General features: G+C 40.2%; 1 protein-coding gene across 2 annotated transcripts in view; it reads right to left on the bottom strand.

Annotated features, from left to right (window-relative positions):
- Positions 1-26,696, bottom strand: part of LOC136881880 (oocyte zinc finger protein XlCOF6-like) — a 148,423-nt gene that overhangs the window by 60,979 nt on the left and 60,748 nt on the right. The window lies entirely within an intron of this gene.

Here is a 26,696-nt window from a genome sequence, read left to right as displayed (position 1 = left end):
TTTCTTTATCATCGACAGGGACATTGGCAATGGCTTCTAGACAATTTGACGTCCAATTTCTGAGATACACATGTGTACTATTAAGCCAGGAAGAAATTTCTGAATGAAACTCCTCAGCTACCTCAACTGGGCTAGTACCTGTCAACAAATCAACGTAAAAACAATAATATGCAGTAGGGCGAGATTCTGTGTCTTCGTCAGCAAGTTGAAGTAGAAATGTCGGACCAAGAAATGGGGCGGAACCTTAACAGTAGTAAGGTGGTTGTCCTTGATCTTTTCATCAGAGGATTCATGCGTCGCAATATTCTGAAGACACCTGTGGTCGGGATATATTAACACAAATTTGTATACGATACGAATATATAACAATGTAAGAATAATAAGAATTTATTGCAGCCAGATGGCCATATAATAGGTTTCAAGGTTACAAAGTAAGCATGAAATATTGTCACACAACATACTGCAGTTTAATCTTTGCCATAGTCATCTATGCTCTTTTACCTGTTACTACACAGTGTGATGTGGTATTTGTCGCATACCTAATACATATACATTCTTTGTTCGGTTCATGACATTTTACGTTTTGGAATATTATGTGATGGAAGCTGTGTACGACGAGACTTGTGACTACGTTTCTTAGTTCCTGATTTTCCTGTGTCCATCTTCTATCGGTCATTGCTTCCGTTGCGTAAAATACAGTGGTATATCCTGTTGCTACAGACGATTCTGCTCAAGTACCTGCTCCATTTTCAGGGTAGATTGCAGGTGTAGTCTGCATCGGAGGCCTTCGATATAGAAAGGTTCCTCGCTAATTTATAAATTAATCTAGTTATGAACCTTAAAACAATAGACAGGAAGTTAGGCTGAATTTCAGGGTCAATCATTTAAAGAGTTCAAAGCTATCCCTTTTAAGGATTCACAACATCTGTCAAACACAACTCTTTGCTTGTTTGACATGCTAGCATCTTTGAGCAGACAATGATGGGGCATATGAAAGCTTGAGTTAAAAGTCACAAGGGGTACATTTTTCATGTGTCCCATTTCACGGTATTCACGCATGAAAATTACATACAGCTCCTTCAAATCTGGATATCTAGCAAACATATCTTCAATGTGTTCGAGCAATTTAACAGAATTATGCTTAGACTGAGCTACAGGTAACATTTCAGGAAGAACAGGAGGTATGGCATTAAACCTGCCAGAATCATCCATTTGATCATTATTCAAGAAAACGTTCTTCAAATGCCCTTTATTCAGGAGTAAGAAATCGCCGATGGAGTTATTCAAGCTTCCAAAAGATTTGCAAATTTTGTGTAAAGAGAATCAATATTTATAAGCCTGGCACACCGAACCTTGGCGTCATTCTTAACACAAAACTCAGAGATAGTGCCTACAATCCCCAAACAAATTTGGTCATCTAACGAGGTGAGATAACCTTCCTTATGCAAGGTATTAGAAGACAAAATATCATAGCAGACTTCAGCTCTTAGCAAGATATAAAGAGGAGAACGCTGCTTAAATATACTAACACTTAAAATGATCTCACGAGCAATATACCAACTGGAACAATCAATTTTCTGTGCAGGAAGTTGGCTTGTGGTTGTATTCACAACTGCACAGTTCAACTTCAATGTATAATCTGACACATTACAGAACGGAACAAGGTTGCATGTGGATCATTCAGGCGATACATCAGTATTACCTATAAAAATATAGGTAGCCAACAAATCTTAGTACAAATGCCAAGCTTCGTGAAAAGGCTACACGACACTGAGGATAAATGTGTCCCCCAATCCAAAAAATCTTTAACTAGTACAACCTCTCCTGAACTGTTGTTCACTGCTACATGCTTAACTAAATATCTGAGTGGGTGGCACAATTGAAGAACTTCTAACATTTATATCATTATTGGGAATTGTTTGTTGTTTACAAAGCAATAAGGTGTGGTGTCCATTGTACCGGGGGCACTTGTGTCGCTTACACCGTTTAGATACATGAGAAGCAAAAACATAGATATCGAAGGTTATTTTCCCTCACAAACTTGCGGCGATAATCAATACTTGTTTGAACTTTCTACAATCAGAATTGCTATGATTATCAAGTTTTCAGCACTTACAATTAAAGAAAATGCTCTTGTTGGTATTAAGAATAAAATCTAAAACGAATGACAATGACAAAATGGCCATGAATCAAAGACAGTCAGTGGATACAATTCACAATGCCTTATTTTCAGAGATAATGCTTGTTGGCCAAAAGAGTCCAAAATCCATGTCACTGAACCTTGCAATAGTATTAATTACTGGTAAAGCAGAACCATGGCCTACCTTCTATAGTGGTACTAATCACAGGTATTATAGACACATGGCATGTCATACATAATGGCACCACTCGCCGGTAACACAGACCAGTGGTGTTCCCCACATTTTGTTACTACTCACAAGCAATGCAGACCGATGGTGGGACTAAATACGGTCACCGACGAGATCAATGATGACGATGATGATCATAATTCTGGTGTAAGGGGCCTACTGCTACGAGGTGCAACAAAATGATACAATAATTAAAACTCCATCATGTATTCATTGACAAGAATCTAAAGTAGACGATGATGAAAAATTGGCATGAATTCAAAACAATCAGTGGATCCAATTGACAATGCTTCAATGACTTCACCATGCAGCGTAGGATTAGAAACACATTAGGATAAAACATACAACTTAGCTTGGAGTTCCAACGCTCAATGCTGCATCAGCCTGTTTACATCACGGAGTCGGCGTGCTTTCCTCCTCCACAGAGCGAGTTAGATACATGTTTTTAGGCCCTATAGCCAAGAACATCCCCTCGAGGGATGGTGAGTTCGAATCGATAGTTCAGAAGATAGTTTTAAAGTGGTTTCACATTTTCATACCAAGCTGGTTAACATAACGTCACTGCAATGTGAAACTCCTTCTCCTCAAAGAGTTAGTAGCGCTTGACCTCCTCATGGACAGAGTAGTGTATGACCTCTTCCTACTCAGTACACAATTCTGTTACAAAATTGAGTAAATCTCAGATTTATCTCTCGGACCTATTGACAGACAATCAAACTTACACCTTTATCGAAAAGACCTCAATGAATTGCTGTTAAAATTGATTCTTCATCCATTCAGATAAAAATAAATGTCTTCCTCACCACCTCCATTAAGAAACAAACGCTGAATCTCTGAATTCACTTAGCAAACTAGTATTGTTATATTTTTACAGACAATCGGTTCATCATGAGATTCAACTACTGAATAGTGTGCCTGTACACTGACTATTTTGGCGAAATTTGCGTACAGTTATCCGTTTCAGATATAATTGTTAGCGTGTTTTGGTGGATCAGCAGAGGTGAAAGAAGGTACGGGCTGGAATGGGTCTAACTACAAGTCCGAAAGATAAATTTGAAATTTAAATAAAAGTTATATTTTTAACAGACAACAAAATTTAACAAATTTTTACATAGAATTTGACAACTTGACTAGTACAACAAGTCAAATCAGGTACAAGACCAAGAAAGCAGAAATTTTGATAGATTTTAACAATCTGGGCCACAAGCACTAATTTTTTTTCAATTCCTGAGCTCTCAGCACATAACCAACATATTACCAAAGGACAGAAAACCCCTCATAACATGGAGCACTTGCTCCCGCCTAGTAATATCACGCCTCCCAGAGGCACTTTTCAAACTCAAGAATGAGCTGGGCCGCTCTCAATTTTTCAAGCCTATTAAAGGCATTACCTAGACTTCAGAATTCACTGCCATCAAGGCACAACTTACAAATATAAACAGGGGTATCTCATACCCAATCTACTGGGCCTTCGCGTAAAAAGAACAAATTAATTAAATGGCATCAAAATACCAAGATTAATGCAGGCGTGAACTTGCACTCCTACATTAAGCTTGTTAAAACCTAACTGGCGCTAGGTCGATCAGCAGGGGCTATTCCCATAATATGGAGGTGACACGTATATAGAATAAATTTAACACATTAAGAAGGAATATAGGAACGGTTACAAAAACGTAGTCACCTCAAATTCAAGATGAAGGGGAGCTCGAGAGGGTAAGGCACTCTCTATCCCCGATTTACAGTTAAAGTTATATGAACATTTTACAAAGACCGGAATCATTTTACATGTTTCAATGGATTGTTTACATATTAAAGGTTTCGGACATGTCCCGAGGGTTAAACTGCTGAGCTAGCAAGAAATAAAGATGTTAAACGGCCATTACCTTGTTGAAGAACGGCTGCCTAAAGAAAGAGGCGCTTCCCGCCCCCTGCTATATATCCACACGCTGAGCTAAATGTTGTTCGAGTGGCCAAGAGCCGTGAAAATCAGCAGTTTTAAACCCTCGTGGAAGCTTCGAGACCTTTCATGAATAATTAAGACACACCCACTCAACTGTATTGGGTAGCTAAAAGTTACACATCAACATCGAAGAAGAAAGACACCATTGGTCCAAAATTAATTAAAGAAATTCGGGATTGGCTGAGTTCAAAACTGCCGGAAAGAAAGATTAATATTGCCAACCTAAAAACTGAAAGAACAAAATTTAGTAAAGACAAACCTTCGAATACAAACTTTCTTCAAAAAGTTCCTTCCCTTCGCACCAGGGTGCATGATCATAGTCCTTTTAGTAGAGACATCTGTCAGAGAAGGTCCACACTTCTTGATCAAACAAAAAAAAATCGAAATACACACAGTGGCATTTTCTGAGGAACTGTTGAATTAATTCAGTTGTTAAAGTTCAGAGTTTCTCCGGTAGAGAAGTACTTTAAGGCGGAAAATTCAAATGTGCGGCGTAGAGGTGTACCAGCGGGGAAAGAACTTCCCCCTCCCCAAATGTCCTTCCCTGAGGTGACACAGAAGAAGTTCGTTAACAAGGTTATTTCCAAAAAATACATTTTTAGTGGTTTCTAATTTGAAGTTAGTTGGATTCCAGCTTCCTTGCAAATAGATGTGCGGGAGAATATTAAAGAAACGTTAATAGATGAAAAAGTCTTTTACGTTGAATAGAAAAAGTCTTTTACGTTGAATAGAAGACGAATTTAGAAGAAAGAAAAGAAATTTCAAAGTTAGAATTACTTGTTTGCCGTAGAATACGAGGTACATGTTGCTACGTATAACGGCAAGACCAGCCGCCGCTGCCAATGTCCAGTCAATATCGCCCGGACCCCTCAAGTACCCTGAGATACCTCTCTCCCGCACTATGAGAGGGGTAGTCCTGGTGAAGCCCGTCGCCGATGCGAAGTTTGTTTACAGTCCAGAGATAAGTTGGCGGATGGTGCGCCGCACATCAGCCTGTGCCGGGAGGTAGACTCCGGCGCGCCGTACCCAGGAAGACATCAAGGGAGTGGGTTGGGCCCTTACCCCACCATAGTAGGGGTAAGGCGCCGAACGGCTGCGGGGCGCCGAAACAGTAAAATCTTGGCGGCAGAAATGTTGTTGGAACTAATGCTTTAGGGTAGTATCTTGGTGGTGAGGCAGAGGGGCCAGCGGCGTGGAGATTTTTTTTAATGTCACTGGAATGGTTTAGCAGGAGACGGGAGCTTCGTAATGGCCGTACAGGAAAGGACAGCAGAATAACCGTCGGGTCAGATTTTACATACATATACAAAGGTAGATGAAAACACCAAGTGCAGAAGGCCTAAGATTTAGCACACAATATAACCTTCCGAGTTCCAGCAAAATGTTAATGACAAAGTTAACAAGGATTTTACACAGGCTTAATTTGTGAAATATGGACCCTAAAGATCCTCTCGGTGGCTGGATTGCCCACTAATAATGTTACTGGAGTTAGGAAATCCAAAACCTTGCAAGGCCCGTGAAATCAGGGGGCAAGCTTGCCCGCGGGAACAAAGTTCTTGACCATATCTTGGTCTCCTATTTTTAAATTGGTGGGCCTCTGTCCACGATCATATCTTTCCCTAACCTTTTCATGAGAAATTCTAAGGTTGGCCTTAGCCTTCTTCCAAAGATCTCTAATATTAGCTGGATCTATTGTCTCAGGTAAAATATCACTAAGAGACCAAAGGTTGGAGATCGGCGTGTTGGGTACAAACTTAAACGTCAATGAGGCTGGAGTAAATTTATGAGATTCATGAACCGCCGAATTCAAAGCGAAAGCTAACCAATGCTAGGACGTGTCCCACCTCGAATGATCATCATGATGATAGGCAATTACAGCCGACCTCAGATTACGATTGACCCGTTCGGCTAGAGATGGCTGAGGATAATATGCAGAGGTAGTCACATGAGAGATGGACAGATCAAAACAGGATTAACGGAAGAGATTGGAGGTGAAAGCTTTAGCATTGTCGGAAGCAATATATTGACACGGACCAAAAGAAGCGAAGATGGAATTTAAACACGAAATAGTGGACTGAGCGGTAGCCAGCTTAGTCGGGAATAACCAGGCAAATCTTGTAAAACCATCTACACACACAATGATAAATTTATTGGCATTCTCCTTTGATTGGGGGAAGGGTCCTACGTAGTCGATGTAAAGACATAACATGGGGCGCGATGCTTGATGGGAGGACAGAAGACCTAGCTTGGTGAACATGGTAGGTTTACTTAGCCAACAAGCTTTACAAGCTTTTACCAATTCACGAATTTCTCCGTCCATACCCCTCCAAATGAACATAACTTGGATTTTTCTCGAGTTTTAAAGATGCCTAAATGCCCCCCTCATGGTAGTACTTGAAGATCATAGGTACAAGAATAGCTGGAACCACAACTTTCATCTTTTGTTCATGCCTCGACGGGCAACATAAAACACCATTCCTCAATAATTAAGGGACGACATGTTTTCCAGAAGAAAAAGTTTCCATAATAGGAGCCAGCACTGGATCTTCACGTTGATATTTTTCAAGATCCCTAAACAACATTGGAACGTCCGTTAGTATGGCATTTACACCCGGGGGTATAGACTCGGGAAGTGAAGAACTGTCTTCCTGTTCAGAAGTCTCTACATCATTGGCAAACATCCGGCTTAGTCTATCTGCCACAACTTTTTCAGTTCCTCTTATATGCCTCACATCAAACTGGAAGGCAGAAATCCTGATGGCCCAGCGGGCTATGCGACCAGTGCGGCGCGGCCTACCTAAGACCCAACGTAAGGCTTGGTTATCTGTCTCCAAGTCGAATTTGACATGTTCCAGATAGAGGCGGAACTTTTCTAGAGAAAATAAGACCGCCAAACCTTCAAGGTCATAAATTGAATACTTGGCTTCTTGAGCCGATAAAGTTCTAGACGCATAGGCGATGGGTCGCCTCCCTAGTTCAGTCTCTTGAAGCACTGCAGCCACCGCCGACGACGACGCGTCGGTTTGGACGATACATTTCTTCGAGAAATCAGGCATGGCACGAACGGGGGCATTACACAGAGATAATCTGAGATCTTCGAAAGCGGCTTGTTGAGAAGTACACCACTCAAATTTGACGCCTTTCCTACGAAGTAAGTTCAAGGGCGCCGCTCTATTAGCGAAGTTAGGAATAAATTTCCTGAAGAAATTCACCATGCCAATGAATCTGGCAATACCTTTGATGTCCTTAGGAGGTTTGAAATCACGGATGGCCTGTGTTCTAGAATGATCTACAGCGACACCATCGGGCGACACAGTATGCCCTAGAAATGACATGGAAGGATTAGCGAAAGCAACTTTGGACAGCGTAACTGTTAACCCTGCCTGACGAAGGTGATTAAGGACCTCTTTCAGATGATCAAGATGTTCTTCAAAGGTCTCAGAAAACACGACGACATCATCAAGATACTCAAGATACTCAAATTTTATGTCGGAGAAGACCCTGTCTAGCAGTATCGTAAGCACGCCTGCTCCCGTGGGGAGCCCGGGAGGCACGCGGTTGTATTCATACAAGTTCCAATCCGTGGCAAACGCTGTAAGATGTTTAGATTCTTCAGCTAGAGGGATCTGATTACACGCCTGGTTGGGGTCTAAGATGGTGAAGAACTTACCTTTTCGAAACCATGAGAAACAAGAGTGAAGGTCGGGAAGGGGCACAGATTGTAACACCACCTTCCGATTGAGAGCCCTATAATCAATCACAGGCCTGAAGCCACCTTGGGGTTTCGGAACAAGGAAAATAGGCGATGAATACGCCGACATAGAGGGCCGAATTATACCATCTTTCAATATCTGATCTATGATTTCTTTCAGAGCCTTCATTGTAGGTGGAGATAGATTATAAGGTGGAAATCGAACAGGGATCGAATCCATAACTTCAATCTTGTATTCAATAAGGTCAGTAACACCAAGAGTATCGGAGAAAACTTCTGGAATCGACTGACACAACTTACGAATACTATCAGACTGCTCCTAAGGAAGATGTCTAAGGTCTAACAACATCTCATCCTGGGTAGGCGAAACAGATGAACATGATACAGAATTACATTTCAATAAAGGGATTTTACAATTAAAAGCAAATTTGAAGGTGCACGACTTTCTCTGAATGTCGAGCACAAGGCCGGTGTGAGACATGAAATCCGCTCCTAATATAATGGGGCAAGACAAGTGCTTAGCCACAAACAATTTAAATTTCCAAGTAAATTTGGCAATTCTAATTTTGGCATACAGAAAACCTAACATTTCTACTGGAGAAGTGTTAGCCGAAATGCATTGAACCGAAGACGAAAAAACATCAGAAAATTAACAGATTTTAATTTAGAATACCATTTAGCCGAAATAATGGAAAACACACTCCCAGAATCTAATAGAGCAGTGACAGGTTCATTATTTAATTCAACTTTGAGAAATGGTACTGGTGCGGGGGAATCCGCCGCAATCCTAAGACATTCTTTAGGGCATTCAAATGCGGGGTTGGAGGACTTCCTACCATGTTCTGATCCTGAGATTTCGGCTGGTTTACTTCGGGCTGAGCCTCGGAAAGATGAGTTAGCCGACTCAGCCGAAGCCATTAGTCACTTTTGATTATTGGTGGAAGTTGCATCCGAAGTTGAGCAGGAGGGAGTGCTATTAGAATTCGGACAATTCTTGGCTATATGGGAAAAAGCGCCACATTTAAAACAGCCCCGAGATAACCCTGCTCCATTCTTTGCCCCGTTGGATTTGATCAAAGGGCACTTGTTGCGGAGATGGTCTGCAGACCCACAAGCATAACATTTGCGGTTTACGATGGTTCGGCGAGGTGGAGGCCGAAGATTACTTAAAGAAGGAGGGGGCTCCCTCGCCACGCGTAGTGTGTCAGCATATCTAACTCCCTCGGCTGAGACAGCCATAGCTTCTAAATGGCAAAAGATTGCGGACGCGACGCAAAACACAAGTATGACCTGTAAGATGGTGAAATTCCTTCCACAATGGCCTGTACAATTTGATATTCAGGGAAATGTAAAGCAAATACCAGAGTGTAAAATTTAATATCTTGGATGAAGTCGGCAAGATTTTCATCCAGTCGCTGTACTCGGTAATAGTACTTCTGAATTAGAGAGGACATTGCCCTAGCCGGAATGAAGTTTGATAATAGGTGGGCGTGGAAGTCTTCTATAGAGGATTGATCAGCAATGCCTCGTACTATTCTGTCTGAGAGAACACCAATGAAATAGCGATAAATAATCTGTAGAATTTGACACGGGGAAAGCGAAAATACAAGAGCATGATCCTGAAACTCAACTAAAAATCTAAAAAATGCAATGACCTCATTAGTAGAGTTAACGGAAAATTTAGAAATACCCCTGAGCAACATTGCTAATGGATGAGGCAAACTACTGAACCCGGGTGACATAGTAGGTAAAGGCCTAAGGGGCGGAGAAGCTGTTTCAGAAACTGCATTATTCAACATAAAGGGTGGAATGGATGTGCGACGAACGGACTCAGTTTCTAATAGGGCAGATGTTTGTTGGACTCCTACAGATTTCCTACTTTCTTCCCCCGTGGGAGAATGCTCCTCGCTAACTACGTTTACCAGAGTGGGTTGGTCGGTTTTGGGGGTACTGCCCCAGTTAACAATAGGCTAACCTTACTGGACAATTTAGAAAGGATTTCGAGAACAGCACTAGCCTCCTTCCCTTGAATGTCATTTAACTTCAGAGACAATAGATCAGTAACCCTCTTGTAAAAATGGAACAATCTTGCTTGTACACGTTTAAGTTGATTAGGTGATGGATCACCCCCTTCATAAAAAACTAACTACAGATGCTAGCTCAGTAGCATTATCAGTGATCGTGGAGAGAGCGTCATCAATATCCTTCTCCCCCAAGATGGGGATTCTAATCGGCAAGTCAAGAGAATCTTTAAGCTTGGTGGTATCGGCCCCAACCGTGCCTCCAGATGGAACAGTTCTAATAGTTAATTCGTAAATCAATTCCTCCTTTCGCAAATAGCCGGGATGAAGGACATCGCGAGGGCCGGACATGATGACAAACAATTTACAAATTTAGAAAAGTCGAAAAATTCCAGCGACTGAGAAAATGTTAGAGTTCAAAACAAAAGCAATGTTTAGCCGTCAAAAGGGGCTACAATGCGACCCATTCAACCACGCTCTGCTACCACTTGTTAACGCGTTTTGGTGGATCAGCAGAGGTGAAAGAAGGTGCGGGCTGGAATGGGTCTAACTACAAGTCCGAAAGATAAATTTATAATTTAAATAAAGATTATATTTCCAACAGACAACAAAATGTAACAAATTTTTACATAGAATTTGACAATTTAACGAGTACAACAAGTCAAATCAGGTACAAGACCAAGAAAGCCACAAGCCCTAATTTTTTTAAATTCCTGAGCTCTCAGCTCATAACCAACATATTACCAAAGGGCAGAAAATCCCTCATAACATGGAGCACTTGCTCCCCCCTAGTAATATCACGCCTCCCAGAGGCACTTTTCAAACCCAAGAAAGAGCTGGGCCGCTCTCAATTTTTCAAGCTTATTAAAGGCATTACCTAGACTTCAGAATTCACTGCCATCATGGCACAACTTACAAATATAAACAGGGGTATCTCGTACTCAATCTACTGGGCATTCGTGTAAAAAGAACAAATTAATTAAATGGCCCAAAATACCAAGTTGAATGGAGGCGTGAACTTGCACTCCTTCATGAAACTTGTTAAAACCTAAGTGGTGCTAGGCCGATCAGCAGGGGCTATTCCCATACTACGGAGGTGACACGTATACAGAATAAATTTAACACATTAAGAAGGAATATAAGAACGGTTACAAAAACGTAGTCACCTCAAATTCAAGATGAAGGGGAGCTCGAGAGGGTAAGGCACTCTCTATCCCCGATTTACAGTTAAAGTTATATGAACATTTTACAAAGACCGGAATCATCTTACATGTTTCAATGGATTGTTTACATATTAAAGGTTTCGGACCTGTCCCGTGGGTTAAACTGCTGAGCTAGCAAGAAATAAAGATGTTAAACGGCCATTACCTTGTTGAAGAACGGCTGCCTAAAGAAAGAGGCGCTTCCCGCCCCCTGCTATATATCCACACGCTGAGCTAGATGTTGTTCGAGTGGCCAGAGCCGTGAAAATCAGCAGTTTTAAACCCTCGTGGAAGCTTCGAGACCTTTCATGAATAATTAAGACACACCCACTCAACTGTATTGGGTAGCTAAAAGTTACACATCAACATCGAAGAAGAAAGACACCATTGGTCCAAAATTAATTAAAGAAATTCGGGATTGGCTGAGTTCAAAACTGCCGGAAAGAAAGATTAATATTGCCAACCCTAAAACTGAAAGAACAAAATTTAGTAAAGACAAACCTTCGAATACAAAATTTCTTCAAAAAGTTCCTTCCCTTCGCACCAGGGTGCATGATCATAGTTTTTTTTAGTAGAGACATCTGTCAGAGAAGGTCCACACTTCTTGATCAAAAAACAAAAACAAATCGAAATGCACACAGTGGCATCTTCTGAGGAACTGTTGAATTAATTCAGTTGTTAAAGTTCAGAGTTTCTCCGGTAGAGAAGTACGTTAAGGCGGAAAATTCAAATGTGCGGCGTAGAGATGTACCAGCCGGTACAATAATAATGACCATCTGCATAATTTTTAACTTTGGTGTCTGTCGGTTTGTCTCTTTGTCTGCTCTTCTATAAATTGAAAACTACTGGATATATTTCCACCAAACTTCATATTTGGAATCCACCTGTCCTTGGGTAGGGTATAGCGCAAATATTGTTTCTAAATCCCTGAAATGACTGTGGGTTTTTACGAAACCATAACAGTGATTTTGCACTCCCTCAGAATGTACACAACCAAACTTAATGGAAATCTGCTTGTCTTAATGAAAATTAATTTCTAAACCTTTATTTTCAACGGATCATTTCGATAACAGGATTAATAAGGGAGATATCATTAACGGACCGTTTTTCGGTACAAGTCCCACCGGACTTAACGCAAGAGCGAGTACGTGTAAAGCTTATTTCTTACAGCTTGAAAACTACTGATGATATTTGACCTAACTTTATATTTAGCATCCACCTGTCCAAGGGTAGGTTTTAAAGTCAATGCCATTTCAAATTCCCGGAAATGACTGGGGTTTTATAGGGAAACGAAATGGTGAGTTTACTCTCCCACAATATATAACGTACAAGACCAACCTGACCGGAAATAGACCAAACTTGATGGAAATCAATTCTAAACATTTTTATGTGTATTTTTCGACAGGAGGATTAATAAGGAAGTTATCATGAAAGGTAGGTTTCTCAAGTTAAGTCCAGCGGACATGGCCCTAAAGGTGTTATATATGGAGCAGATTCCTTATCTATCTACATAAATTATATCGTAACGACACTGTGCCTCTGCATTGACTATTTTGGCGAAATTTTGGTACAGATATCCGTTTAAGGGGTCATAATGACCATCTGCATATTTTAAGATATAGTTTCCTGAAAGTCCTATAATTTTTACCCCCCTCGCCCAAAATCAAGATTGCCTCACAATCTGCCACACGAGTTGGAAAATTGAAATTAAGCAAAATTATACGTTTTAGCCGATAACCTACAGAAAACTTTCAAGATCTTATAATTTTTCACTTTTTATGCCAACGAATATCGAAATATGGAGGCATTTTATTGGCGGTGCAGACCTTCGTTTCGAGGTATTTCGCAGCTAAACGGTAAGTTCTATCACAAAACGGATGATATGATCGCCGTTCAATTTGGAGTGATCTACAACTTTGGTCCTGTGACATTTTGTCGTCTCCCTCTCCGTTATAGGGTAGATTTGGCTGTATATTTCGATTGTTCGTAAATGTTGTGCTTTTTACACGTATGTTACATAGATTGACACACTTATAGGAAAGCAAGAGTCATAAAATTTAGCACGTACATTCACACAACCAATAGCTATATGCGAACCAAATTTCATGGTTCTAGCTTCCACATAACTATGTGAAAAATAAGGTAAAATGATAAAAAAAGTACATAAATTTCAACCCATTCAAGTACCGTAACTCAATGGAACACATCAATATGGGAGAGACGAGAATTTTTTTTAAGACCAGACATGTAGATCGATAAAAGGGACGTCTGGGGGAGCAAACCGTTTGTTGGTATGATGTGCCGTTTAGGAGCAGTAAATCTCGAAATGAAGAATTGCACTTAAGACCGTGCTCATGCTTATCTGCCCTCTATCTAAATAACATCATAACGACCGTCTGGCTGTACAATGACTATTTTGGCGGAATTTTCGTACAGTTATCTGTTTCAGGTGTAATAATGACCATCTGCATATTTCTTAGCTTTGGTGTCTGTTTGCTTATCTTTTTGATTGTGTGAGTTCTTGTAACTTACCACTGAAATATTTCTACCAAACTTGATATCTAGAAGCCACCTGTCCTTGAGTAGGTTTTAGGGTCAATATTATTGCCGAATACCTAAACTCACTGGGGGTTTATCTGAAACCGAAACCATGATTTTGCACTGCCTCAAAATATGTACATCCGAAATAATGGAAATCTACAATCCTTAATGGAAATCCATTTCGAAATCATTTTTTCTCATGTGAATTTTTCTACAGGAGATATCAGATATCATGAACGTTCGGTTTTGCAGGCTAAGTCCAGCGGACGTAGCCCAAAAAATGTTGTACGTGGAGCAGATTCCTTATCTATCTATATAAATAAAATCGTAACGACTGTATGTGTATGTACATTTACTATTTTGGTGAAGTTTTCATACAGCTACACATTTGAGGGGTAATAATGTCCATCTGCATATTTTTGGTGTACTTCCCTGAATGTCCTAATTTTTACTCCCCTCACCCAAAATTCAGATTACGGCATAACCTGCCAGACGAGCAAGAAAATTGAAATTTGGCAAAATTATACGTTTTAGGCTGTAACGGACAGAAAACTTCCAAGATCGTTAAATTTTTCACTTTTTATCCCCGAAGAACATCAAAATATTGAGTCAATTTTAATGATGTTGCAGACCTTCGTTTCGAGGTATTTCGTAGGATAAAAGGGAAGCCCTTTCTCATAACGGATGGCAAAATCTCCGTTCAATTTGTAGTGATCTTCAACCTTGGTCTTATGACTTTTCGTCGTATCTGTATCCCTTATACGTTAGCTTCGTCTAAATTTCTTGGTTTTAAGAAAATGTGGACTTTTTACATTCCTAATTCATTTCTTCAATCACTTAAAGGAAAGATACAATCATCAAACTCTACATGAACATTGGCCCACCCAATACCCATATGTGAGCCAAATGCTATGTCATATAATTATCCGAAAAGTAATGCAATGTAAGATAATCTTACACAAATTTCTACGTATTCAGCGTCTCTAACTCAATCTGACCCATGAATAGATTAGATGCGAGAAAATATCATAGGACCAGCCATTTAGGCCACTAAATACTGCGTCTTATGGTACAATCCTTTGTCGATATGGCGTACCGTTTTTTTTGGCTAGTTCCTTTACGTCGCACCGACACAGATAGGTCTTATGGCGACGATGGGACAGGGAAGGGCTAGGAGTGGAAAGGAAGCGGCCGTGGCCTTAATTAAGGTACAGCCCCAGCATTTGCCTGGTGTGAAAATGGGAAACCACGGAAAACCATTTTCAGGGCTGCCGACAGTGGGATTCGAACCTACTATCTCCCGAATACTGGATACTGCCCGCACTTAAGCGACTGCAGCTATCGAGCTCGGTGGCGTACCGTTTAGCAACAGTTAATCTGTAAATGAAGGTCTGCAATAATTTAAGCATGCATATACTTTCGTATGTCGATTTATTTATATTCATTGATGTCGATTTGTAGCGATCGAGAAAGGGTGTGTCTGGTATTGTAATCAGGACTCCCCACAACGAATTTGACTGGCGGTAGGAATGGTGTCCTCCTCCAACTCCTGTGTAACTGGCATTAGTAAGCGGGCCTACCACTGTAATGAGTAATTCACTTCTCGATTTGACTTGCAGAAGGCAAGTGAGCGTGCAATTTTCTACAAAACTCCCCTACCCGAATGCGATTGGCTGTGTCGAAGGGTGCCCGCCATTATAAACACGTGTATCCATCTAAAATGTGACTAGCATTAGGCATAGTGGCCTGCTATTTTAATGGAAACTCACCAATATAGTGTGACTGGCAGTAAGCTGGCTGGCAGAAGAAAAAAGGCCTGTCATTATAATAATAACTAAACAACTCAATTTTGACTGGTAGTAGGGAAGTTGCCTGCTACTATAATAAAAACTCCTCAAGTGCAATCTGTCTGGAAGTAGGAAAGGGGGCCTGCCGTTTTAACGAAAACTCCGCAAATTGTGACCGCGCAGTAGGCAATGGGGCCTGCTTTTATCATCACATCTCCGCAACCCACACTTTACATTGGAAACGACGTATGGGGACCTCCCCATACTCTTTCTCGGATAACGCTAAGGGACATGCAATTTTAAAACAATCTTATTTACTGCACGCACAGGATTTACTTCGATATCCGTATACAATGTAGAATACTGTAGCGAAGCACGGGTACATTTGCTAGTAGATAATACAGTACTGGAAAGGTGAGTAGTATGGCAAAGCAACTATGAGCTGCAACATGACAATTTCAACAGAATCAAGCAGGGAACACCATCGGTAAGAAATATACGACTGCGGGAAATTCTTCTTCCATGGTGTCTGGAAATACCCCACCATTATCACAACCATGAGAACAACAAATTGCGATGGAGGAGAATGCAGGGAAGGAGGCTCGGAGCAACCGACGCGAAATCGGGAAGTTGTGGGTTCGGATCCCACCGGTGTTCTGTACATAACATCTCTTCAACACGTACTGAGCCACACCCACCCTACCTAAAGAACACACACAGTGAATCACGGCCATCGTAGGGAAACAAATTAGCCGTGGATCCCCGATCAGGAAGGGCGAAAGACACAGCCCTGAGCTGAAAACGTTATTCTGCTCAAACAATTCAAGCTAGCAACTAACACTACTTCGAGTAAAAATCCGTATAAATGATAGATGAGAATTTATTGTAATGTAACGTAAATCAAAGGGATTAATTTAATGAAATAATCAGTAATAATAACAGGGTAATACATACATACTCGGCGTCAGCCCAAAAGACAATCGTACCAAGGTTTCGTGACCTCATGCATAGGGCACACTTACTCTAGAGATGTTAGCATTTATTCAACCACTGACCTCGCTACTCAAAACTGCGAGCTGAATATCATTTACTCAATCTTTATTCGATCTTTCCTTCGGCGAGGAATAGAAACTCAATTCCAAGCGTGGGCGTCATTTATCTATATCAAACCCCTTTTTACTCTTTCAATTGTTTAACAATACCTCTCTCATATCGATTCCCACACACCAAGGAGCAGATTAAATAATAAAGTGATAAAATCAGAGAACAGCCAGACAAAGGAAATTATCCAAGAGAGGCAAAGACAATGCTCCATGGAGCAATGAACGGAAAACAAAACAATAAGAGTAACATGGACCAGCCCATGGCTATGAAAGAAATAAACCTACACGGCGAGCTCCAGGTCGTCAACGACTAGGACGCCACCAAAAAAATAAAGACTTCGCACCCAAGAGAAAAAGAAGCGCGATAGGGAACGAATATGCATTAATTCAACAGACCGATACGTCATCTTGGCACTCAGCTCATTCATCTACACATTCATTCAATCACGCGATCCTTTTGCCGCCAAAGGCAAATAATTCCGGCAGACTGGTGCGAGTAAATAAAATCAAGGCAACTCGTAGAGTGCAATTCAACATTTCATCAATAAGGTCTCACGCCAATAGTAGATATATAGCTCACCTAGGGCAAATGACAGTAGGACGTTTGTGACCCCACGGTCACGCGTAGATCACCTACATACTGCGTACGGCTAGAATACACCTTCCGGTCGACACACAGACCATACCTCCAAATAATGGCAAAATGTTTCATCGAGAAACTCATTTAAAACAGAGACCAGATTTTGACGCACCACAATCACCTTCTCAACTCACACACATGCCATTCTCGCCCCGAGTACCAAGATGGGCTTCGGTCGGCCATAATAAGAAAGAAAAAGAAAACCGATAATATACAAATGAATCAAAGTCAAGATGTTACATTACCTCCTACATCATTCATCGAAGCACGCAAGTGATGCAGAGTTTAGCACAGTTTTAAACTTATAAAACATCCATATGAGAAGTAAAAACGCCGCTCCTGTGTGTGTGTGACCCATCTCTTCATTCACCGGCATAAATAGCACAACATTTAATTCACGGAGAAGATATTGAATAGGTCTCGCCAAGAAAAGATCCTTCTCGCTCGCTGCCCTCTGTCGACAGAAGGTCGAAATACATTTTCTATTGGAACAGTCAGATACCTACTCTTGAAGACATCGGTAAAATCACATTAGAAACCACGCTAAATTAGCATGTTTCAGTACTAAATGTATGTAACACGACCTAATAGGTAGAAAGTCGGTTTCGATTAAAATGCGGTCGTGAGTAGTATAATTGGACAGTTCGGCCGCCACCACCCCCACCGGCTCCCATAGGCCACCTCCACCACGACCACAGCCAGAGGCCTCCCAGATGCCTCCTCCACCACCACCACAGCCAGAGGCCTCCCACAGGTCTCCTCCACCACCCGCGGGAAATTTGAATTTGTAAACAAAGCCACGTGCTTTTTGACAGCTGTCATCGACAACAACGCATCGCTAACCTCAGTACTGCCATCTTGACCGGCCTAATCCTCAGTAGTTCCAACTTAACCTAACTAGCGCGAGATAAACAAAACCACGTGTTTTTGACAGCCACGTGCTATTTGACAGACAACAACGCATCGCTAACCTCAGTACTGCCATCTTGACGGGCCTAAACCTCAGTAGTACGAACTTAACCTAACTAGCGCGTGGTAAACAAAGCCACGTGCTTTTTTGACAGCTGTCATCCGCCATCTTTAAACCACAGAGCACTGTGCTGCCCTCTTTATCGTAGTAGATGTAAATTCGTCACCTGTCATCGGCAGTGCTGCCATCTTGGCGGGCCTAAACCTTAGTGCTACCAACTTAACCTCACTAGCGTGAGATAAACAAATCCACGTGCAGCTGACATCCGCCATCTTTAATCTATAGAGCACAGTGGTGCTCTCTTTAGCTACTTACCTTTGAAATGTGGTACGTCACAGCTGTCATCCGCCATCATGCATCGCAAACATCAGTGCTGCACTCTTTAGCTAGATACCTTTGAAATGTAGTGGCGGTAATTTGAGATATTCTTTATGCCCTTGTTTGTAAACAAATCCACGTGCAGCTGCCATCCGCCATCTTTAATCTATAGAGCACCGTGCTGCCCTCTTTAGCAACTTACCTTTGAAATGTGGTACGTCACAGCTGTCATCCGCCATCTTGCATCGCAAACCTCAGTGATGCACTCTTTAGCTAGATACCTTTGAAATGTCGTGGCGGCAATTTGAGAAATTCTTTATGCTCTTGTTTGGAAACAAAGCCACGTGCTTTATTGACAGCTGTCATCCGCCATCTTTAATCCAGAGAGCACCGTGCTGCCCTCTTTAGCTACTTACCTCTGAAATGTGGTACGTCACAGCTGTCATCCGCCATCTTGCATCGCAAACCTCAGTGCTGCACTCTTTAGCTAGATACCTTTGAAATGTAGTGGCGGCAATTTGAAAAATTATTTATGCTCCTGTTTGGAAACAAACTATGCGCTTTTTTGTCAGCTATCATCCGCCGTCTTTAATCCAGAGAGCACCGTAGAGAGCACCGTGCTGCCATCTTTAGCTAGATACCTTTGAAATGTGGTGGCGGATAATTTGAAAAATGCTTTTTGACAGCAGCCATCTTTGAGCACCGTGCTACCCTCTATGTGGTGGCGGCAAATTCTACATGCTCTTGTTTGGAAACAAACCCACGCGCTTTTTTCCATCATCTTTAATGAACAGAGCACCGTGCTGCCCTCATGCGGAGCAATTTCGTCAGCTGTCATCTGTTAATGAACAGAGCAACGTGCTGCCCTCATGCGGGGCAATTTCATCAGCTGTCATCCGCCATCTTTAATCAAGAAAGCGCAGTGCCGCACTCTTTAGTTGAAATGTGGTGGCAGACAATTTGAAAAGCTGCCAAGAGAGCATCGTGTTAGCATCTTTATTCTTCGACATGTGGTGGCGGCAAATTCCACATCCGCCATCTGAGAGCACCGTGCTGCGCTCTTGATCGTAGTAGCGGACAATTTAAAAAGAAGCGATTAAGAATATAATCGAACATTGTACTCGATACAACATATGATCAGAACATCGCTTTTTCTAAGAGAAAACAAGACTACAGTTTTGAATAGCTTGCGTAAGATAGCTATTGTTTGCTTAGCTTCAACATGTGATTAGAACATTAAAAACTCCCAGTAACCACTCCCCCTGGCTACGCCCCTGACGGTGTATTTCCGGACCATTAGATATCATTTCTGTTAATTTAATCTCAGCTATACACTTATGTTCATAAAAAACATAACACATCGAAAGACTAGAGATAGGAAGTTCATATTCACTAGGCATATTCATTAGTGTTTTCTGCAGAAACGATTAGCATTTACTTGAAAAGCTGCCAAGAGAGCGTCGTGTTAGCATCTTTATTCTTCGACATGTGGTGGCGGCAAATTCCACATCCGCCATCTGAGAGCACCGTGCTGCGCTCTTGATCGTAGTAGCGGACAATTTAAAAAGAAGCGATTAAGAATATAATCGAACACTGCACTCGATACAACATATGATCAGAACATCGATTTTTCTAAGAGAAAACAAGACTACAGTTTTGAATAGCTTGCGTAAGATAGCTATTGTTTGCTTAGCTTCAACATGTGATTAGAACATTAAAACACAGCAATACTAGAATCGAACACTGAACTCGATATTGTTAACCTTAAGATGTGATCAGAACATTAATCGATGTGTTCAAAACACTAGATAAGTGATCAAGACTAGAATAGAACACGATACGACATGTTTGAGAATACCTTGATACATATCGCGTAACTAGAGTGATGCATTTTTAGACTTGAACACATACTGCTGTTAAAAACCTATTACAACTAGAATCGCGTACTATAGTTCGATGTTGCAGAACACAGCATTGCGAGACTAGAATCAAGCACTGTTTAGAAAAACAAAAAATTCTCTTCTCAACATACTTACTGAGCTGCTCTTCCTGCTCAGTGAAGGTACATCTCTATCGAACGTGCATTGCAAAAGCAAGATTGTAAAACATAACAAGACTAGAATCGAACACTGCACTTGATGTTAACTTCAACATGTGATCAGAACATTAAATCAGGTTCAAACATAGCAAGACTAGAATCGAACTCTTCCTACTCTTTCAAGGTACACCTCTATCGAACATGCATTGCAAAAACAACATTGTAAAACATAATAAGACTAGAATCAAACACTGCACTCGATGTTGTTAACTTCAACATGTGATTAGAACATGAAATGAAATTAAAACATAGCAAGACTAGAATCGAACACTGCACTCGATGTTGTTAACCTTAACATGTGATCAGAACATTAATTGATGTGTTCAAAACACTATATAAGTGATCAAGACTAGATTCGAACACTGTACTCGATATAACATGTATTTAGAACATGTTAGGGGATACCTTTGTTCTAAAAAAATCAGATTGAAACATAACAAGACTAGAATAGAACACTGCACTCGATGTTGTTAACTTTAACATGTGATCAGAACATTAATTGATGTGTATAACTTCCTTTACTTACTTTGCCAAGGTACATCTTTATCGAACATGCATTGCAAAGCGAGAGTGTGCAAGTTTAGACTTGAATACATACTACCGTTCAAAAACATATATACACATACTGTACCCGTAAAAATGTGTTCATATCTTTAAGGCGCTTGATATTAAATGAACGAGCATGAGGCTTAATCTCTGTTGTGGCTTTATCATTGGAGCTGGTACAGAGAGAGGTATAGTTATCAAATTGAGAGATTATTTTGATAAATTGAGTTTATTGATCATCAAAAGCAAGTTCATATCACCTTCATACAGCAGCGTGGAATTGTCGTGGCTGGTTGGTACCTCCAAGTCCTGGGATGGTGCTGGACATCGACTGGACAGGGACCACACCTGCTCGGATGAGGAATTCTGGAACGTCTGGAGGTTCCGGAAGTGTCTCGACGTTCTGGAAGTCTCGACGTTCTGGAATGTCTCGAAGATTGGTACGTGCTCCTGGGTTCGATTCGAGACGTAATTCGCACCTGAATTTCCTGTACGGCACTCCACACATTCAGGGCACTGTCTGAACAGATATGACTTTTTTAATTATGATTACTGCAAAAACGTTCTAGAATAATCACTCGAAGAACAAGTACTGGTAGAAATGCAAGTTCATAAGGCAAGCTCACTGTAAGTCAGGATGTTCTAGAGGATTACTGTTACTGCAGCCCTAAATGCACAGTTCTGAAGGTTTAAAACATATTGGCAATGAACTGAATAAGTAGCACTCGGAAACTGTCCTGTTGCATTAATAAGCGAAGTGAATAGCCATTAAAGAAAGTAATATTTGAAAGAAAAAGTCTGACTTCATAAATTATGGATCACTCAAAATACTGGAAAGTTCTAGGCTTTAGGGAAATGCGATATGCGTATTCCGAATTGTCACAGTCTTTAAGAATCAAAACATAAGTCCCTGTGCAGCACTTGGAAAGCATTGCATATTTCACAATTAAACGTAATGTTTAATGTCCCCTAAGTTCAATGTTCCAGAAATTGATTCAAAAATATAAGTTCGCGTAAGTTCAATGTGATACACAACACACGTGAAAATTCAATCGTCGTCGAATAAGTAAGTCCTTATGTGGCACTTAAGAAAAAAACAAAGTTCCAATGTGTAGAAATAACAAAGTTCCAATGTGCCAAAATGTTAAAGTCCCAACACGATACTCGAAGAAAATAAAGTTCCAACGTGTCGAAATGTTAAAGTCCTAACACGACACTCGCAGAAAATAAAGTTCCGTGACAATGTTCCAGTATGTCACCTTAAGAAAATAATAAAGTCTTATCGCGACACTCGGCGAAAATAACTAACGGCAGTTTCAATGAGACGCTTCAGAAAAAAAACAAAGTTCTTATATGGCACTTTAAGAAAAAAAACAAAGTCCAATCACGACACACGACAAAAAAACAAAGTCCCAATGTGTCAATATGACAAAGTTCCAATACGATGCTCGCAGAAAACAAAGTCCCATTCAGGCACTTCAAGAATATGGCAAAGTCCTGATACAACACTTAGAGAAATACCGAACTTGGATATCGCAGACTGTCGACTAGAAGTTCGACACACACAAGACTTCTCTTGTCACCCGTGTCACAGAGACGGCGGAGTGACAGACACACTGAATTCGTAGGTCGGGTGGGCCTCCTTTTATACACGTTCGCATGGAAGTGTCTAGAACTCGGGTACTATCTACCCTTATAACTTCTATAATACTCGGTGGATCTTCTTGAAATCTGAACAGATGATGTCTATTGTAAGGGCCTTCAAGATGGCAGTGTCAAAATAGCGATAAATTAGCTCAAAGATGTACTTTTGAGGACGAGCTGGATCATTACCATATATGGTAGCGGAGAGCTGGCTTACGGCGGCCACGTCACTCGCTGGATACGTCACTGCGTTCGGCGGGCTGCCTACCTTCCATCGCGCGAAGTTCAACAAACATACTTCGAACTTCTGTCGTAGCGGTGTTCCCGGTACAATACTATAGTGCGATGTTGTAGTACACTACATTGCAAGACTAGAATCAAGCACTGTTTAGGAAAAAAAATCTCTTCTCAACATACTTACTGTGCTAGACGATAACATACTTACGAATTTAATCAACATCTTCTTTCTTGCTCTTATTCTTCTTCGAGAGGAAGGAGTAGGAGGAGAAGGTAATACCTAATCTAAAATAAAAGAATATGCTAATTCTACAGTATTTATTTACATCTTGTATGTACTAGTTTTATCATGAATGATTTTACTTGTAGTGATGTTTGCGTACTTTTGCTTTCTCGATGTAATTCTTGTATGTACATGCTTTTACGCGACAGTAAAACTAATAACACAAGATTTGTTCTCTATGCCACGATATATAATGAAAATAGAACGTTGATTTAGTTCTATTTCTAAATCAGTTAGCACGCTAAATCTATTAGGTAAAAAAACTTGAAAGTCTTTGCAGACACATAAAATCCTTTCTACAAATTTCGTTTTTAATCTTCGTAGTGAAATTACTTTAAATTGCTTATTTAGCGGTAGACTTGTTAGCGGCTTGGTAGTTGGAGATGAAATATGACCTAGCTGGTTAATCTTCTCCATGGTTTTTCTAAAAAGAACAAATATATAAATGTAGCGTTAGCACTTGCATCACACATAGTAATAATAGGATATAAAAGTGTAAGTGTGCTAGCCTAGTGTTACGATGTTCGGAAGAAACCAAGTTTCAACCTATAGAGGTCAGACATTGCTGAAAGTTTGAAATTATAAGATTAACCTCTTCTACAGCATCAAAGATTGAAAAGAACAACTATTTATCAATAGACTAAAGTTGCTATGTTCCGAAGAAACCTAGTTTGAACCTGTACAGGTCAGACATTGCTTTGAGTTTGAAATTATAAGATTAACCACTTCTACAGCATGAAAGATTGAAGAGAACAACTATTTATCATTAGACTAATGTTACGACGTTCGGAAGAAACCAAGTTTCAACCTATAGAGATTAGACATAGCTGTAAGTTTGAAATTATAAGATTAACCTCTTCTATGGCGTGCAGATTAAAGAAAATAACTATTTATCAATAGACTAAAGTTACGATGTTCGGAAGAAACCAAGTTTCAACCTATAGAGGTTAGACATTGCTGTGAGTTTGAAATTATAAGATGAACCTCGTCTATAGCATGAGGATTGAAGAGAACAACTATTTATCAATAGACTAAAGTAACGATGTTCAGAAGAAATCAAGTTTCAATGTATAGAGGTCGGACATTGCTGTGAGTTTGAAATTATAAGATTAACCTCTTCTATGGCATGCAGATTAAAAAAATAACTATTTATCAATAGACTAAAGTTACGATGTTTTAGAAGAAACCAAGTTTCAATCTATTGAGGACAAACATGGCTGAAAGTTTGAAATTATAAGATTAACCTCTTCTATAGCATGTCGATTAAAGAGAACAACTATTTATCAATAGACTAAAGTTACGATGTTCGGAAGAAACCAAGTTTCAACCTATAGAGGACGGACATAGCTGTGAGTTTGAAATTATAAGATTAACCTCTTCTATAGCACGAAAGATTGAAGAGAACAACTATTTATCATTAGACTAATGTTACAACGTTCGGAAGAAACCAAGTTTCAACGTATAGAGGATAGACATTGCTGTAAGTGTGAAATTATAAGATTAACCTCTTCTATCGTATGCAGATTAAAGAAAATAACTATTTATCAATAGACTAAAGTTACGATGTTCAGAAGAAACCAAGTTTCAACCTATAGAGGTTAGACATTGCTGCAAGTTTGAAATTATAAGATTAACCTCTTCTATGGCATGAGGATTGAAGAGAATAACTATTTATCAATAGACTAAAGTTACGATGTTCGGAAGAAACCAAGTTTGAACCTGTACAGGTCAGACATTGCTGTAAGTTTGAAATTATAAGATTAACATCCTCTATAGCATGAGGATTGAAGAGAACAACTATTTATCATTAGACTAATGTTACGACGTTCGGAAGAAACCAAGTTTCAACCTATAGAGGTTAGACATTGGTGTAAGTTTGAAATTATAAGATTAACCTCTTCTATGGCAAGCAGATTAAAGAAAATAACTATTTATCAATAGTCTAAAGTCGCTATGTTCGGAAGAAATCAAGTTTCAACCTATACAGGTTAGACATTGCTGTGAGTTTGAAATTATAAGATTAACCTCGTCTATAGCATGAGGATTGAAGAGAACAACTATTTATCAATATACTAAAGTTACGATGTTCGGAAGAAACCAAGTTTCAACGTATAGAGGTCGGACATTGCTGTAAGTTTGAAATTATAAGATTAACCTCGTCTATAGCATGAGGATTGAAGAGAACAACTATTTATGATTAGCTTAAAGTTACGATGTTCGGAAGAAACCAAGTTTCAACGTATAGAGGTCGGACATTGCTGTGAGTTTGAAATTATAAGATTAACCTCTTCTATGACATGCAGATTAAAGAAAATAACTATTCATCAATAGACTAAAGTTACGATGTTTTAGAAGAAACCAAGTTTCAGCCTGCTGAGGTCAGACATAGCTATGTGTGTTTGAAATTATAAAATTAACCTCTTCTATAGCACGAGGATTGAAGAGAACGACTATTTAACAATAGACTAAGGTTACGATGTTCGGAAAAAACCCAGTTTCAACGTATAGAGGTCGGACATTGCTGTGAGTTTGAAATTATAAGATTAACCTCGTCTATAGCATGAGGATTGAAGAGAACAACTATTTATGATTAGCTTAAAGTTAAGACGTTCGGAAGAAACCAAGTTTCAACGTATAGAGGTCAGACATACCTTAAAATCTTCGCGCTGCAAACTGTTACTCGGATGAATAAAATGCGTACTTTCAAGCCTGTAACTCGAACGGTACCTAAAAAGAAAAGAACAAACATATATGAATGTAGATGTCTATTACCTAGCGTAGAAGTTGCTTTGCAAACAGTAACTAACAGTTCTAGCTTACCTTAAGATAAAGGCTGAAGAATAATATTCACAGCAGACAGTACTTAGACGGGAGATGTACACGTAATAATCGCATACAGAGAACTGTGAGCGCTTCACGCAGACTGCAGCGAGTAAATATGCTGCCTGTTACCAAGCGGATGTGAAAGTCGCTGACAACTGCAGTACAGTTGGAACTAAATGTTTATGCAACAAGAGCTCTCCTGAGGGTCTTACGCAGAGTTCCGCAGGCTGATGTATTTAAGGCATCGAGCCTGCTGTTGATGCCGAGGTGTCAGAATTTAAGAGTTCTGTAGCGGATCGAGCCTTAGAAAGTTAGCGCGCGATCCTCGACCTCCGGACTTAAACGGGAGGGTACTAAGCTACATCCGCGGTATTCCTTACCTGTAGGCACTTAAAGGTATTGAGCTAAAACTACATTTAGCTAGATCATGTAATTACACGTT

The sequence above is a fragment of the Anabrus simplex genome, chromosome 10 (genome assembly GCF_040414725.1).
Source record: "Anabrus simplex isolate iqAnaSimp1 chromosome 10, ASM4041472v1, whole genome shotgun sequence".
NCBI lineage: Eukaryota > Metazoa > Arthropoda > Insecta > Orthoptera > Tettigoniidae > Anabrus > Anabrus simplex.
The sequence above is the reverse complement of the archived record's forward strand: the minus strand, read 5'-3'. Positions and strand labels throughout refer to the sequence as shown.